General features: G+C 34.9%; 1 non-coding gene across 1 annotated transcript; it reads right to left on the bottom strand.

Annotated features, from left to right (window-relative positions):
* Positions 1-1,748: 1,748 nt before the first annotated feature.
* Positions 1,749-1,855, bottom strand: LOC126003235 (U6 spliceosomal RNA). Its single transcript, XR_007493767.1, has one exon. It is a non-coding gene; the product is annotated as a U6 spliceosomal RNA (small nuclear RNA).
* Between the last annotated feature and the right edge of the window lie 15,717 nt (positions 1,856-17,572).

The raw sequence follows: 17,572 nt of genomic DNA, 5'->3' as shown, positions 1-17,572 counted from the left end.
TTTGAAGTACAGAAGCTCTTAACTTAATATAGTCTCAATTCTTTATCTCTGCTTCCACTTGTTTGGAGATTGCTGTTACCTCTTTGAAGATGTCTTTAGTCTCAATGTCATGGAGTTTCTTTTTTTTTCCTACGTGTTGTTCTATGTACCATACAGTTTCGGGTCTGATATCAAAGTCTTTAATCCATGTATATTTGACCTTTGTTCATGGTGTTAGATGGAGGTCTGAGTTCACTTTTTTGCAAATGGCTGACCAGTTGTCCCAACACCACTTGTAGAAGAGGCTGTCCTTGCTCTATTTTGCATTTCTTGCCCCTTTATCAAAGATTAGTTGATTGCATCTCTGGGGAACATTCTCTTAATACTTAAGCCTATTTGATTGATCTGAGGGTCTGTCTTTATTCCAATATCATGCTTTTTTAATGACTATTGCTTTGTAATGCAATTTAAAGTTGAGGAAAGTGATACCTCCCATATTCCTTTTTCCCACAGTTTCCTCTAGCTATTCGCGGGTGTTTATTATTCCAAAGGAATTTCAAGAGTGCTTAATTCACTTCTTTGAAGAATGTATCCTTAGAGGAATTGCATTAAATCTGTTCTCAAATGCTTTGAGAAGTATTGGTATTTTAATGATTTTAATATTCTCAATCCATGAGTAGGCTGTGTATCTCTATTTCCTTGTGTCCTTTTTTATTTCTTGAATCAGGGTTTTGTAGTTTTCCTTGTATAGGTCTTTCACTTCTTTAGTTATGTTGACTCCAAGGTATTACTTAAGTTGACTCCAAGGTTTACCCCAATACCCATCAGACAAAAGGATAGTATCAAAAATATACAAGGCATTGACAGAACTTAAAGAAAAATAATATAACTGCATCAAAAAAGGGAGAGACTAAGTGAATAGACAATTTCTCAAAGAAGAAATATAAATGTCCAAAAGGCACATGAAGAAATGCTCCACATCACAAATCATCAGGGAGATGCAAATCAAAAGAACTATGAGTTACCATCTCATGCCACAGAGATTGGCACATATCATGAAGAGCAAGAACAATAAGTGTTGGAAGGGATGTGGAGAGAAAGAACTCTCATTCATTGCTGGTGGGAATGCTCTCTAGTACAGCCTTTATGGAAAACAATATGAAGATTCTCAAAAAACTAGAAATTAAACTCCCATGTGATCCAGCTATACCACTCCTAGGGATACGCCCTAAGAACAGAACAATACAATATAAAGATCCCTTCCTCACATCTATATTCATTGTAGCACTATTTACAATAGCCAGATTCTGTAAACAACCAAGATGCCATTCAACAAATGAATGGCTAAAGAAACTGTGATACATATACACAATGGAGTATTATACAGCTGTCAGGAGAGATGAAGTCATGAAATTTTCCTATATGTGAATGTATGGTACTATATGTTCTATTCAGGAATGTCCACAGTAGATAAATACTGGAAACAACAGAAGTGCCCTATAACAGATGACTGGAAAAAGAAACTATGGTATGTGCATGCAATGAAATATTCTCAGCCTTATAAAAATTATAAAATCATGCAATTTTCTGCCATTCAGTGGTATCTGGAAAATAGCATGCAAAATCAGTAAGAAGGAGAGATGCTGACACTGAATACACTTGTTCATATGCAGTATATAAAGAAACATAGTAGAACAACAGAAGCACAAAGAGAATAGAATCAATGAGAACTGATTTTCAGCAGCATATATGCTACTCTTTTTTTTTTTTTTAATATGGAACGCTTCATGAATTTGCGTGTCATCCTTGCGCAGGGGCCATGCTAATCTACTCTGTTTCGTTCCAATTTCAGTATATGTGCTGCTGAAGCAAGCACTCATATATGCTACTCTTGATCATGGCATTTTGAGCAAATAGAACAGGGAAGAAAACAGTACTACAATGGCTGGGAAATCTTTTCTATGTGGCCAAGGAGAGGTCCTGGAATGCGATAAAGTGGCATGCATGAGACTCTATCAGTAACGCTATATAACCACACTACCAAAAGTACAAAAGCCATGAAATAAAGTGTCTCACAGAGTCAAATTGGTGTTTGGAATGGTAAATTCGGGGTCAGCCTTCATGGAAGGAAGTGGACACTGGTGAACAGATTGGTGTAGTGAAATGGTATGTCCTAATACCCACACACAAATAACTTTGTTATACATGGTGACTATATGTATATGCACAATTATATATGTTTTAATATACGCCTATATTACTTAGAAAAATGAGATTTGCAATGATAAAAAGGGTGTCTCTCTACCCTTCTGATCACATACCCATTTGTGCAAATAATTCTAAGCAAATGGCAGATAATGGAGCATCTGGTACTTGAGGTCATGCATAGCTCCCAGCTGTGTTTGATCTTCAAAACACAATATGTTTTCCCATAGTAATGCATTAATAATCATCATCCTTTCTAGCTACAACAGATAAAATTGCATGTTGATTTAATGGCACTAAAACAAATAAGAGCTTATTTGCTATTATGCAGATTAAGTCGTTACTATATTTGGAAAGCCAAATTGTAAAACTGAAAAATAATAAAAAAATGTTCTCTTTTAAACTGTTCACTTAAGATAGAAGTTTTAATGGATAATGCAGATATCAAATCTATTCTTTTCTTGATTGACTTTGGTAGTTAAAGACAAAGAAATGTTCATAACAAAATGTATTTCCCAATAACCATCTGACAGTTTATTTTAATAAATATTAAATAAGCTACGTGAAGTGATGCCTTTTGTGTATCTATCTTAGAATTTTGCTGTTTAAATTGTGCTTGAAATACAAGCAGCATCTATATTATTTGGAAGCTTATCTAAATTCCCAGATCCCACTTGAGACCTCATAGATTTCTGGAGAAGGTGTGAAATGTCTAAATTCACACATAGGTTCCTCAAACTCTTTAATGCTGTGCTCAAATATTACTTAGCTGAAATTACACTATCTATAATGTTGAAAATTCACAAGTAATATTTCTCAAAGAAAATTTAACCAGAGTGGGTAGTTATAGATAGAAAGAGAATTTTTGTTTTGTTTTATTTTGGGGCCACACCCAACTGTGCTCAGGGGTTACTCCTGGCTCTTAGATTAGAAATACCTTCAGAAAGGCTCGGGAGATCATATGTAATGCTAGGGATTGTACCCGGGTCCATCCTAGGGAGGCAACATGCAAGGCAGATGCCCTACCATTGTATTATTGCTCCAGCCTCATGAAAGTGAATTTTTACATAGATAGAGATATGTAGGTATAGGTAAAGCACTATCATTTTCTAATCATGCCATATTCCTAATACTAGATAGGTCTAATTATATTGAGTTCAAAGTGTAGGCAATTGAGTCAAAGTTTCATTGAAAGATCATTATAGTGGAATGAATTCCAGCCCCCAAATCCCATGTTCAAGTCGCAATAGTAACTTTGGTGGGAGGTACAATTATTAATAAATTGGTACTGTCTGAGAACTTTAGTAGTCCTTAATCTTGTCCAGCTAAGAATAGAGAAAACATTGTTTATTCTTTACTTAGAATCAGCCCTAAGACTAAATATCTATCTAAAATTTAGGGAGAAAATCCACTGGTCCATTCACAGAAAAAAAATAATTCCTACCAGTTTAAGGAATCCCTGTTGTTTAAAGCATATTTGTCTGTACTGTTTTATTACAGCAGTCCTAAAAACTTAAACTACCAACAACTTTGTTTTTTTTCTAAACATAGCAAAATATTAATGTTAGTTAGCTGAAGGGACTTAATCTGCTTCTGGTAACAACTAGGAGAACAATATCAGTAAAATATAAAAGTACTATCTTGTGGTTTAAGAGTACTGCTTTGAGGCAAATGTTCTATTATAAATTAAATGAAATTAATCTAGTAAATTATCATTCATAACTAGTTTCTACAGCATAAAACTGCATATAAATTATAAATTGGTATTTATGAACATTTTTAAAACTATGCTTAGTAGAACTGGCATAACATTTGGAACATAGAAATTTTCAAATTAATTCACACATAGATTTTTCTGGTCAAGTTTAGGAAAATATAAATCAAACTACTAGGAAGATATAAGAATCAGGACTTTTAAATAACTTGTGAATTACTATTCCCTTCATGATAAATAGCAGGCTTAAATTGAATATCTGACTTGCTTAACCTGAGCATCTAAATAAGAATAGAATCTTTGCCTATCAGGCAATTTCCAAAAATACCTGTAAATACCTCTTGAGAAATCTTAAAGAATTCAGATTCAATGACACACCTCATACCTTTGCGAGATTGGGGAAATAAAAATTCACTATGAGGAAGAGTTTAATTTACTCAGTCCCAGGAAACTAATTTCAAGTCTAGAATTCTATCTTTTTATTCAGAATAATTGCTTTTGAGAGAATAGAAATAAACAAATATTTTTTATAAAGTTGATGTGATTTGATATGGCATGCATGTGACCTGCTCTGAGTCCTCTGGCCTGCTCTTTCATATTGACCTTATATGATAAAAGCTAACATCCTGTTCCAGCAATTTACAGATGTTAAAAAGTCAATAGATCATAAGATTATAAATCCAGAAACCCCCAGACTAAAATTCTATGGCATTTCATTACCAGCAGTCAGACAAATATATTAAAAAAAATCCTAAATTAACTAAAGAGTAGAAACACTAATATTGCCTGATGCTTTCAAACTCTCCTTCCAGAAAGTTACCATTTCTACAGTCTTTCCATTATTTATAGACCTCAAGTATGATTGTCAACATTCTTGAACAGATTTTACGTGGCAACATGGTCCTTTTTGAAGATGACTTAGGATGTCTATGTTAGTAAGTAAATTATAAAGAAAATAGGATTATATAATTTCCTTGATAGGAATTCAAAATAATCACAAGGGCCAGAACAATATTACATTGAGTAGTTCTTGCAGCCACAGACCAGCACCACATATGGTGCTCTGAACCCCTCCATGAGTGATCACTAAAAAAAGAATAAGGAGTTAATAAATAATTACCCCTGTGTATTCCTCTACAATTCCAATGCAGTTCAATATTCACTCATATGCATTGCATTCTCCAGCACAACTGGAATAATTAGACTTCTTACTCTGCTTGAAACTAATTTTAATTTAAGGATACTCAAATGATGGTAAAGTGTCTTAAAAATAGATAAAAGCCACTTATAGGATATATATGATTTTGTGTATATTTTTCATTTTATACTCCATGTTGTTGCATAAGACATATAGGCTATGCAAATAAATTGAAACATATATAAACATGTATTATATGACAAATATATAAAACATTGCCCTATGATGCAGTGCTGCTAAAATTTGATAGACAGTTTTAAAAGTTATTTGGATAGGCAGCTAAATACATTAATTCAAGTTAATATGATTAACAAACAGGGCAGATGATATGCAACAGATATCTCATTTTGCGTAACGTTAAAATGAAATGACAGAGGCAGACAATGAGTAGGACACTTCCTTTGCCTGTGGCTGACCCAGGTTCAATCCCTGGCATACTATATGTTTCCCTGAGCTTGCCAGGAGTGATTGTGGAATACAGAACCAGGAGTAACCTTTAAGTGATTGCTGGGTGTGGCTCCCAAGCAAATAAATAAACAAATAATAAATGACTTAGAATTAACAATATAACTATTAAAGCAAATTTAAGAGAATGTCTTCTCCTATGTTATTGTATAAACTGTAGAAAATGGCTTAATCTAATATCACAGAAATTTTACCTGAAATCAAGTTTAACCCAAGAATTTGTATTTATTAGCTTGTAGCAAAAAATTGCTGTGATATTATAAACAAAAGGGAAATATATTTACAGTGCTCAGAGCTTGATCCTCATTCTGTGTTTAGAGATCAGTTCTGGCGTATTTTAGGGGATATTATGGGATGCTGGGGATCAAATACAGTCTAGTTGCATGCAAGACAAATGCTCTACTGCTGTACTATCACTCAGCCCCAGAAAGGGATACTCCCAATTTGTTATAAGTTGTTCAGAATAAATGTGTTCAATTAGATACTTCTCAAGGTTCTCTACTTACTGGAACTTTATAACTCTGTTACCATCCATTTGATAGTATGACAATTATTAACAACTAAAAATTCCCTGCTGGATTCAATAACCTCCACAATATGAGCCAATTCAAGCATAGTTGTCCTTTGAAAAAATTTTCAATTGACATGTTTTCTTTGCCTAGTCATTGCATTCAGTGTTTCTGAATGAGTTGATTGTGTCAAAAATCACACAAAGGCTTCTAGGTTACCTCATCTTCTGTTCAAGGGATATATCTAAATGTTTCAAAGTTGATTAAAATCCTAAAAAAAGGAGTGGGGGCAGAAGCTATGGTGAAGCAGTAGGGCGTTTGCCTTGCACACAGCTGACCCAGGACAGACCTGAGTTATATCCTTGGTGTCTCATGTCGTCCCCCAAGGCAGGAGCAATTTCTGTGCACATAATCAGCAGTAACCCTGAGCGTCACTGAGTGTGCCCCCCCAAAAAAATATATCCTATCACATCCAGTTGCCTTCCCTGATTATTTCTCATTGTCCTTTTCTTACCCTTTCCAGTGCTTTCACATGATTCCCCAATCTTCACATATATTTTTTTACTTCAGTTCATATCATATAATTCTGATGAGGATATATCATTTAAATATCTATCCAACTTGTCCCACTAAGTTTCTAACATTTCTAAGGCATATAGTTAATTTTATGCTTCATGATCTCTTTATTGAATTTCTGAGTATATAATGATTTCAAAGACTTAAATGGGTATTTTTGAGAATTTGTTATCATAAAGCACTTTTAAATTTGGAAATAAATTAATGTCCTTATATAAAAATTGCTTTCAAATATTACCCATGCTAGAGTACTGAAGGAATAAAATGTACCTAAATATAAAGAATCTCTCTTGACTTTAAAAAATAAAATTGTAAAATGAAAAATTAATAAAAGACTTCAGTCTCATCAACTTCTCCGTATATTCAAATAAGATATTTAAATAAAAAGGAAGGAAGAATTTTGAGTTAAGAATCAAGACAAGGAGGTCTGAGTAACGTAAGTGAAAATGTGTGATTGGAGAACCTAGAAAAGTCCATGATAAAAATATGTCCCCAAGGAGGATATTGGTCACTATTTTAAAACTGATGTCCTTCTGGACACTTCAGTAAAAAGTTGGTATACATTGAATAGAAATCATGGGGATCAGGAAATTAACTCACATATCAAATATATACGATGGTCGATGTCTTGGCTTTTGTCCTCATTATGGTAAGACCCATCAAACATCTGCATGAGTTTTTCATATTAAAATTCATGTATTACAAAAAATTCATGTATTAACAAAGTAGCCAAATTATTAACTATTTAGCATAGATGCTTTCATGTGCCTGGGAATGCCCCTTTGGTTGAAAGCTTGCCTCACAGGAATAAGGTCCATGATTTGATCTCAGCACCACCTCACATGAATATGTACCTGTTTAGAATTTCTGGGTCATTAACAGAATGTGTGCTGCCGGTTTTGCTATAAATTAGGTGATTGCAGACAATTATACCAAATTAATGCAAATGAGGTGATAACATAAAATTTCATAAAATATAGATATGTTACATAGGCAACAAATAGGTTAGTATCAGTCATCTAAAAAACATTTTTTATCTGGGACTGGAACAGTGGGTAGGACAGTTGACTTGCTTATGGCTGATCTGGGTTCAATTTCTGGCATCCCAGGTGTTTACCTGAACCTATCTAAGAGTGATTCCTAAGCACAGAGCCTGTAGTAAACACTGAACACAACAATGCATAATATATATATAATCCTATATTTAATAATAATAATAATACTGAATCAACAATAACAACTGTACCCATTCACTCAGTGTCCCAAAGGCTATAACAACAGCCAAAGGAAGGAAGAGATATCTGAAGTGTGTGTGTGTGTGTGTGCGTGTGCATGTATGTGCGTGTGTGTGTGTGTGTGTGTGTTTTGTTTGTTTCAGGAAGATACTATGGGGTTATTCCTGGATCTACACCTGACATTACTACTGAAGTGCTGCAGGGGTCCTCAAACTTTTTAAACAGGGAGCCAGCTCACTGTCCCTCAGACCATTGGAGGGTCTGACTATAGTAAAAACAAAACTTATGAACGAATTCTTATGCACACTGCATATATCTTATTTTGCAATGAAGAAACAAAACAGATACAAATACAATATGTGGCCCGCCGGCCATAGTTTGAGGACCACTTGGGGGGTCATATAAAGTGCAAAGGATTGGACCATGGTAAGCCATATGCAAAACAACTCTCTTAACCATTGTACAATCTTGCTGGCCCTAGCTAGAGTCTTCTTTTAGTATAGAGGTATAGTATAGAGGTATCAGTATCAGTTACAAGGTAAAAATACAGAGTGTATATATGCTGGCTTGTCTAGAGTCCCAAAGATAATTTATATATATAAATACATATATAGATGTATATACATATATATATATACATAGATTTATCAGAATTTTCTTTAGTCCAAGAGATAAAGACACTTAACTATTCTAGGAACCAGCTATTTTTGGGAAATTATCCCCTAGTCAGCAAGCCCAGACATCAGAATGATCATTTCTAGAAAAGAGGATATGTAGTTACTTTCATCCAGGGATATAATCTCCTCTTTTATATATCAAATCCCAACATGGGGTAAACCACAAATGGTGAAAACTTTCTCATATGGATTTGCTGGATGTTCAAAAACCCAAGCCTTATGTCCAAGCTGAGATCTGCTCACTAGCAAAGGGCTGATGATAGAAATCAATGATAGAACCAGCTCCCCACTCACCATGCATCCTGGTCACTGACCCAGACAAAAAAACACAACAGTCTCACCATGGAAAAAAATGGGGATAAGACTTCTAGGAGTTCAGTTAATGACAGATGTGAGTGCAGGCAACAACTAACTAGGTCACCAAATACATGTGGACTTGTTTAAAGCAGTATCAGTGCATGTGATAACTCTAGTTCTCAAAACAAGCTACAGGGATGTATTCTGAAGAATTACTTAGAATATTGAAGTTCAAGTTTAAGGATCCTTCTGATTATAAACCCTGAGTAACTATCATACATGCTCATTCCTGAAGCCAGTTCTTAATCTCTGGAACAACGTTTAAGTTACACATACTTTTCTCTAGAGTTGACTCATTGAGGCTTCTGTGAATGACCACCAGTAATAAAATATCAGTAAAACAGAATTGTGTTTTCTAACATACTCAGCACATCATATTTTAAATTCTACATTTCCTTTTCTTTTTTTCTTTCTTTTTTTTGGTGGAGGGGTTAGGCCACAGCAGTTGATGCTTAGGGGTTACTTCTGGATATGTGCTCAGAAATCGCTCCTGGCTTGGGGACTATATGGGATGCAAGGGATGGAAACGTGGTCTGTCCTGGGTCAGCCATGTGCTAGACAAAAGCCCTACTTCTGCGCCACTGCTTCACCCCTGAATTCTACATTTATATCATACTTACAGGAAGACACTACAGAATCCCAGGCCAACATTCCAATACACATAAACCAAATGAAAAGGAATGTACACTTGGAGAGAATTGTGGTGAAAAGGGCTATACTCCATTCTGGCAGAGCTGGGAATCAATTTTGAATACAATGGTCATTATCACTCATAAACCACAGCTCAGAAAAGACATAATAAATAATAATTAATAGTAAACTATAAATAATATAAATACAATATAAAATAAATATAAAAATAATAAAATATAAATAATAAACTCAATCCACAGCTCAGAAAAGAAAAGCACTCAGTCTTTTCTTTTTTTTCTTTTCTTTTTTTTTTTTTTGGTTTTTGGGCCACACCCAGCCGTGCTCAGGGGTTACTCCTGGCTGTCTGCTCAGAAATAGCTCCTGGCAGGCACGGGGACCATATGGGACACCTGGATTTGAACCAACCACCTTTGGTCCTGGATCGGCTGCTTGCAAGGCAAACGCCGCTGTGCTATCTCTCAGGGCCCCAGTCTTTTCTTTATGCCTCCGTTTGAATTCTCTGTGACCAATGGTGTTTCAAAACTCAATTCTCTGCACTCAAGTGCTTGAATAAAGACGTACGTAGTTTTTTTCTTCAGAAACTCAAAACGAAACTCTTACTGCAGGAATATTTCCAAAGCTAAATGGTATTTTATATATAATATTATTGATTATAAGTGTATGACAAATTATAAGTATATTGTGTCTGAGTTCTTGATCCTTTCTTTTTTTGGGGGGGTTGAGCCACACCCGGCAGTGCTCAGGGGTTACTCCTGGCTGTCTGCTCAGAAATAGCTTCTGGCAGGCATGGGGGATAATATGGGACACCGGGATTTGAACCAACCACCTTAGGTCCTGGATCCCCTGCTTGCAAGGCAAACGCCACTGTGCTATCTCTCCGGGCCCGAGTTCTTGATCCTTTCTCAACTTGAAAAGACATCTTGATGCAATAGCTATAGATATTGCATATTAGCATATAATATATTAACTATAGTTATAGCTGTATCTTAAGTAAAAAAGTAATACTGCCAACTGAAAATATTTTTAAATAGCAAAATTTTCAATTCATTGTATATTTCAGCATTGATTTTAGTCAAATCCTAGAAAATTCAGTTCATAAAAAAGAAGTTGGTCTCTTTTAGATTTTACATTTCTCAGGGTATTGTTGGATGGTGTGGAATCTCTAGGGTTTATTTTCTGTCACTCAGAGTTCATGTTTATCTGGGCAATAGCAGCTGTCTCAACTGTTCACTCAGAAAACTCCACATTACCACCATCCCTCCACACACATATCTGATATCTCCAGACCTGTGAACTGGTGGGTTATACTCCTCCCCTAGCGCCACCCTCAACCATCATAGTCTCACAAACATTTATCTCTGGGCTATATCATTTTCTTTCTGGGTTATGGAGAATTTGATGGACTTCTGACTGATTAAGAACTTTAAGACATTTGTGCTGAAAGGACACAGTACTGCTCTTCAATGCTCTTCAGTGGCAATGTTGTAAACCACAGTGTCTTAAAAAAAACAATAACAAGAGAAAGAAAAAGTGAGAGAGGGAGAAGGAATGAGAGAAGAAAAGGGGAAGGGCAGGAGGGAAACAGGACATTGGTGTCGGGAACTGTGTGTTCACTGGAGAAAGATGTTGAACATTGTCTGACTGAATCTCAATCATTAACAACTTTGTAACTGTATTTCATGGTGATTCAATTACATAATTATTTTTCATTGTTTTTTTTATAAATGAGACAAATATTTGTCTCATTAAGAAGAGTGGGTTGGGGGGCAAAAAAATAAAAAAAAAAGAGTGGAAGCAATTGAGATAATGGCTGTTTCCTCTTTCTTGCTGGTTATCCAATGCCATTATTATATTCTACAGCTGCTATACCATATTTTCCGTTAAATTACAAAATTTGTTTTTTCCTAACTAGGAATTAGGTTAAATCTTCTCAGCCTCTGATCATGGGATGAGTCTGCAAGATTCAGCTCCACTTAATCAGCCAGAGGCATGGAATACAGGATTGTTTGCAGAGCCCACCTCTCTAACTCTCTGTATCCAGTTAGTACTTATTTCTCCTCTTCAAAACCGGCGGCTACTCTTTCAGGTCTGGTAATGTGGGGAAAACAAATCCCACAACATAAACCTTCTCAGACTTTTTTTTTTCAGGCGTACATTTGTAGATTCAAGTTTCACAGGATTGCTCTTGAAAAAAGCAAAATCCAAAGCTCTTAAAACACATAAAGCATTTTCTCTCTCCACAACTAACTATGCCTAGAGGCGTTTCTATAATAAAACTCGGAGAGCAATCAGCCTGCAATGGGGACTGTGCATGAAGAACACATAATCAGTATAATCAAATTATTATCCTGTCAAGAAAGAAATGTATCCTTACAAAAACCCGACATCTAGGAAAACCCAGCAGGCATTTCAGTGATAGCTCAATATAGCCTGAATGTAGAGAGAGAGGCAGGGCTGTGCTGGAGGGTAACTGAAGGGGAAAATTCTCAAAAATGAAGCGTAGGAGGTAAGTATTCAACCAAGTTTGGTCCAATGATAGCTTAAAGTAGAAGATGACAGCCAATAAGAAGACAAGGCAATTAAAACCTTGGTTCTGATTTGATTTTGACTTGAAACCAAAGTATCCATCTCAAGAAGGCCAGCACTGAAGTTGCCAAAGCAAAAGTCCAGGAAACAAGTTTTGCTATTTTAGGTGCAGGAATTCTCAGTAGGTTTTTCCATATTCCTCTTTACTCTGGACAATCTCATATTTCTGACATCCTGATATGATACCTCACATTTTTCCCCTCTGTCTTTAATGGTATCTGGGCTTGGAAATAAATTAGAATTTGACAGTTTAATCGGGAATGCAGGGGCCGGTGCGGTGGCGCTAGAGGTAAGGTGCCTGCCTTGCCTGCGCTAGCCTAGGACGGACCGTGGTTAGATCCCCCCGCATCCCATATGGTCCCCCAAGCCAGGAGCAACTTCTGAGTGCATATCCAGGAGTAACCCCTGAGTGTCACTGGAAGTGGCGCAAAAAACAAAAACAAAAACAAAAAATAGGGTAGGCAAATGTATATTGAATGCACTAAAATAAATTCATTCACCCACTCAAAAAATACATAATTATGATGTAATATTTCATCCCTCAAAAATATTGATGGCTAGAACAATAGTAGACTGATCTTGTTCTTGCTCTGCATGTGGCCATCTAGGGATCAATCACCAGAACCCCACTTCAGGAGTGACTCTTCAACATAAAGCCATGAATAAGAAGAAATCACTGTCAAGTGTGGCTCAAAAACAATAAAAAAGTTAAATTTGGTATTATAAGAATTATTTTTGACATGATTTATACATTTCATGTTTAATGAAATAATACTTGAATAGGAGAAACTAGTTTTAATATAGTGAGAGCTATAGATACTTGATAAAGTAAAGAAACAAACATTATAAAAATAGCTCAATATCTATACAACAATATTTGCTTTCCTTACTATTATATTTCTGTACTTATGATATTTGACATGTGCACTTTTTTCATGGATTTTTTATGAATGGCATGATATTCACTACTTGTATCTTAATTAGGCAGGTTATTTAGAATATTAAAGACCTAAATACAGTATCCATATTAAAATATTTTTACACTTATTTTTGAAGATATATCATTATTTTGTTAAATAGATACTTAGAGTATATATTTAATGAAGTATTATCACAGCTTTTTTCTGTGTTTGTCCCTAAATTCACTACTAAATTTTATCAGTATAGAATTAGCTTGTGAACTTTCTGGAGATCTGGTACTGACCTATATGGGAAAACCAAAAGAAGTCATATAATTAATATTTTAATGAAGTATTATCACAGCTTTTTTCTGTGCTTGTCCCTAAATTCACTACTAAATCTTATCAGTATAGAATTAGCTTGTGAACTTTCTGGAGATCTGGTACTGACCTATATGGGGAAACCAAAAGAAGTCATATAATTAATATTTTAAGAAGCAAAGGAAAATGAATCAACATATTGTCTTAGTGTATCATAATCAACTCTTTCAGAGTGAGCCAGAACCAATCTCTTTCATATATACACAGCCTTACTTTTAAAATCAATTATACACATTCCACACGTATATCATTTTCCAATACTTATAAGGACATTTAATACACATACTTATAAGAAAATTTAATCATAATTATAAATTTAGTCATACTTATAAGGAAATTTACTCATAATGATATAAAACGAAGGAGCCAGAGCAGTGACATAGTAGTAGGGCTTTGGTTGGCCTTGCACGTGGCTGACCTAGGATGAATTGCAGTTCAATCCCCCAGTGTCCCATATGGTCCCCCAAGCCAGGAGCGATTTCTGTGTGCATGGCCGGGAGAAACCCCTGAGCATCACCGGGTGTGGCCCCCAAATAAACAAATAAACAAAGAAAAAAATATAAAATGGAAATCCTTTACTTCATGTAAACCACTCAAGTCTAATGACTGGAGATCAGCCCCATCATTTTTGATCAATGGCCACAAATAAAGTCATAATACATATGTTGGAGGATATTCCTAACTTTCTAAAACCAAGCCCCAATCCCTGACTGTACTCAGGGATTATTCCTGAGGGAAGAATTGAGAAAGAATGAATTGAATCCATGTCAGCTGCATGTAAACTAATATTTGTTTGCATGTTTGTTTGTTTTAGGTACATATTCATGCTTTGGATTTTTCCTGGCTCTCTGCTTAGGGGTCATTACTGATGGAATAGAGGGGACTATATTGGATTGCTAATGCTTAAATCTGGACTGGATACTTGTAATATAAACACCCTACCTGCTGTATTATTCTCCAGTGTTAAAAAGCAAAAAGTTATGTTATCTTATGTTTACAGCCCCTACCACAGATTGTTATTTTATTTTTATTTTCTTGCTAAAATAGAAAAAATGTATTAGTTATGTAAACAAATATGAAAGTATAAGGCCAACTAATAAATGTGAGGCAAACTTAGAATGCATGGAATTTTGCTCACTTTTCATATCATTTCATGCGAGTAACTTTTGCTAGAACAAGCAACATATGAACAGTAAAATAACAGAGATACAATAGCTAACACATTTAAATTTCTCATATGGAAAAATGATTTCTCAAATTTTAGGTGGTAAAATTTAGGGAACTTTTCATGAATGAAAGTTTATAAATCCCATCATCGCTATTTGATAAACAAGTTGTAACATAAAGATACTTGATATGTAGTAAAAGGAGCAAGTTTGATATGTAGCCCTCTTTGATAACCAATGTGCAGTATGTTCTATATTTCATAGAGCTAAAAGAAATATCAACAACAGTTTATTCTTTACTAGATCATATGGTCTTGTGAAAAAAAATACCATAGAGTTTCACTGTCAACCAAAGATTATCAGCTATAAGTGGGCACTGCTATATGCTTGATCTCTATTGTGCTACTCAACACAACTAAAGAGAAATAAAAGCTTAGTTTTTCTCTTCCAAACTTAAGGTAAATTTTGGTTTTGCCCCATAAAACATTTTAAGATTGGTTTTAATATCACTTTTGGAAAATTGATCTTTACATAGGATAAATTCTGATTTTATACTATGACACTGTATTAACTTCATTATGAAATATGCCATTTATCTAAGCTTCAAAAACTAACTCAAATGCTTGTATGGAGTAACAATTCTTCAACTAGACCTGTGTTTTTCCCTGGGCAGGTTTATGTTTTTCATTCTCTTAGAAGTCTAGCCACTAGTAAAAACATTGATTGCTTCTGCTTCAAAAGCACTGACTGAAATACTTAAATTTCCCAGCAAATATTTTAAAATAAGTGAGGAAGGAGAGAAAGAATTGTTGAAAGTAAAGGAATGCAAGGGTTCTCATTGTTACTTGGTAGAAATATGGAAATAATGTTTGCCCAATGATGTAAATATTTGAGCAGATTAACCTCGATGTACCAATGGTTTGAATTCAAAATTATGCATTTTGGTCAACTTTTATTTTTGTGCTTGCTTTACATGGCATTAGATTTTTATAGCTCAAGTTCATTATTACTGTTACCATTAATTTTTTATTACCATAATTTTATCTCTAGTTAACATTTCAGAATCATAATACAATATATAAGAAATTCTCAACACTTGGCTATCATTGCCATTACTATTATCATGCATTGTTATTACTATTAGGTTTTGGACCACTTGTGGAGTGCTCAGTACTTCTTCATGACTCCTGTTGGTACTCGGAGGACCATTTGCATTTGGAGAACAAAATCCAGGTAAACCATATGTACCCTACTTGCAGTGTTATCTCTCTAGCCTTTATTTTAATTCTATTTTAAGTTTAAATAGTTCTTTAGGTGAACCTCAATATTTTATACATAGTGTTTAAGTTATTTATCAATCATTTAAATTTAATAAGTAGAATTATTTTTTCGTGTGATTTCAAGATTCATATCCAATTCTTAAATTATTTCTTTTGTCATTGAGTTCAGTGATATTGAGAGAGATATCAACTCCTTGATAGTCTCTGTACTTAAAGAATTCTCCAGAAGTATTGTTGTTGAGATTGTCCAAATATTAGAGGGGCATGCCTTTTTTGGGCATAGGGACCCATTGTCTAACTTGACAACACTCATCCTCTTAATTTTAAGAAAACCACAGCACTCCAGGGCCTGTATCTGGTACAACATATCTCTTACCCTACCTTCTAAAACAGAGACAGACAGCCACCCACCCCCACTAATGGAACACCCCAGCCTGGGGGGCCTGAGCAGCACTCATTTACTGGTGGGAACATTAACCAAGCATTAAACCACCTGAGTGGGTTGGTTGATTCGTTAGTGACTGCTTTCCAGGCTTGCTGAACACTTTCTATTTCTCCACACATGATAATGCTCAAAGATTACTCCTGGCTCATGCTCAAGAATCATGTATGGCAGAGATTAGGAATTCAGTGTCAGAGACTAAATCATCTGGTACATGGAAGGCAAAAGTCTTCTCTGTTTTACCAATCTCAGGCTTTCTTTCTGAATTTATGGGAGGTATCCTCTCCTCCTGACACCATCTCCTACAAAAATTAAGTTTAAAATAATGCTTGACACATAATTCATTCTCAGTGAATATGAAGATGACAAATTAGGATCTCATTCTATGCTTTTTTTTTTAGTTCAACAATTCAAAAATTTAAAACATACAATATTCCAAAACCTATATTTGTCTATTCACAAAGTTATCACAGCACTATTTATAAATGCATCAACCTTGGTTCATAACCTCTTCATATTTTACCTCATTAGACATAAATAGAGCATAGCATTTGAAAATAGACTTCAGAGAATATAAACTGCAATTACAATTTTTGTTGCAAATTTTGTACTCTGAATAAGTGGATAATTATAACTTTACAAATATTACTAGACTTACGTATATTTTTCTGTTTGATTTATTATGTGAGCGTGCATGACACTAAGAATAAGATAAGGCGTGAAAATGTTCACCTCCCATTAGAACTGGTAAGGTAAGACCTCTAATTAATAGAAATTGTTTCAAGCATAGTTAGTGTTTGCATGTAAGAAAATATTGCCTTAATTGTGACACTAATCCTATACCTTAATGCATTTAGGTTTCTTATTTGACATAATTAAGCAGTATATATTAGCTTGTAAGCTCCTGCCACTAAGATATGAATAAGCACTGACCTCACTCATAATAATACTTCAAAGTATGTCTTATAAGCTTTCTGTGGCACGCCTACTTTACAGCTGACTTTTATCCTTTATTCAGTGATGTCCCTCCTTTCTGAGCTTCTTTATCCACCTCCTAAGAGCTGGTACTTGTTCTTATGCTTCCCATGATTGTTCACCTATGGCCCTTGCAATATCATGGAGATCCTGAGAAGATGCAGTGACCCTTTGAGTAATTGGGAATTGAAAAATACTGCTCAAAAGAAACCATAATGTACCTAGAAAAGCAACTTTCCTTTCATATAGGAGAGCTTGTAACTTTTTCTATTCA

Source organism: Suncus etruscus, chromosome 2 (assembly GCF_024139225.1).
Source record: "Suncus etruscus isolate mSunEtr1 chromosome 2, mSunEtr1.pri.cur, whole genome shotgun sequence".
Lineage (NCBI taxonomy): Eukaryota > Metazoa > Chordata > Mammalia > Eulipotyphla > Soricidae > Suncus > Suncus etruscus.
Note: the sequence above shows the minus strand (reverse complement) of the source record. Positions and strands in the feature narration are given on the sequence as shown.